A 1,568-nucleotide genomic window follows, 5' to 3' on the forward strand; every position below is an offset into this window, starting at 1 on the left:
TCCTGACGTGACTGCCTCCTCCCAGGGTCGATATGGCAGTGGCATACAGGGGAGATTCTGTTCTTTTAAAATCCGCGCTCCTCAGGCCCTTCTGGCCCGTGGAACGCACGCCGCGGCCTTACTTCCGGTCTGGTGGAATGCAGACGTCACTTCCGGTTCTGCGAATTACTAGGACGCCGGCCTCTAGCGATTGTTAGAGGTAGGAAGAAACGCTAGCGCTCCTTAAAGGCTCTGCAGGGAACAGTTTGACCCATAATACGCCTCCTACATGGGGGGAGGGATCCCCCAGTGACTTCTGATGCTATGATTCTATTTATTCATCCAATGATTAGGACATAAGGGAATCTCGGATCCTTAGATCCAGATTCATAACAGATCACAATCATGACTCTGGTGGTGTCATCTTGTATTTATTTGAGCACTTCCCGCACTCATGACCAATTTTTGAACTATCACTAATAACTTAAACAGAAGCTTGAGGGGCTTTATCCTCTTTACAGGGTGATCTTTTTTGTCAGGAAATTTTATTCCTATTTTTATGCTTTCCAGTTCCATAACATCCATCTAGACTATGGTCCAATCCCACAGTCCGACCAGTTTCTCTTTTCCAACTGTGGGGTTGTTCAACAGACCAGACCTTCACTATTCAATGAAGCAGGTAAAAGATAGTCTCTCGTTTAGGCCTAGGGATGCTTGAGACTTACATCTAAAAATCCATTCCGCTTCTCTTTGGAGGATTTTTTTATTCCAGTCTCCCTTTCTAGGGGACATGGGTACACACTCCAAAGCAGAATTTTTTTTTAGACACTGTGTCACCCTTCACAGCAAGTGGTCTAGAGGCCGCTGGGCTACATACAGGAATATGAATAAATATATCAGAAGCTGTAAATCCTACATGTTAATAATTTTCAGAATCCTGTAACAAGGATCTCACCGTCTATAAAGCCCACATATTTCATATTTGGTGTCTATACCATCTGTATGATGAAACATGAATTATGGAAACGTCCGTTATTTCCGTCGGAGCAGGCTGGAAGACATATTTTGTTCATATTTCATATCTGATGGCTGGATGGGTAGGTACCGCACTTCCATGCATGCCGCTCCCGGGGTTGGACCAGGATGCAGCAGGCTGTCCTCCAGCTCCACTCTTTTTGCTGAAGGGACATAAAAATACATGACCGTGGACCTTTCCTTTTGAAACAGCTTGGGAGACCCAATCGGATTGGATGGTGTACATTCGTGAATCGAAGACCACTTTGGATTTCGTGGTAACAAATCGATTTTCCCTGAAAGGTGGTAAAAAATAAAATAAAAAACATACCTGGAAAATTGGAAATTCGATTCGGCTGCTTTGTCAAATTTTTGAAAGTGCATTTCTTTGTAAGTAGTGGGTGCAATGACAGGGAACGGCGATTGCGCTGCTCCCTGTCATTGTAACCCTCAGATGCCGCATTCATAGCTGATCGGGGCATCTAACATTAATAACAAAGGGTAAAATAAAAAAAAATGTATAGAATCATACTTAACCCAATCCATTTGATTGTGAAGAGCCAGCCGCCACCATC

The sequence above is a fragment of the Bufo bufo genome, chromosome 3 (genome assembly GCF_905171765.1).
Source record: "Bufo bufo chromosome 3, aBufBuf1.1, whole genome shotgun sequence".
NCBI classification, from domain to species: domain Eukaryota; kingdom Metazoa; phylum Chordata; class Amphibia; order Anura; family Bufonidae; genus Bufo; species Bufo bufo.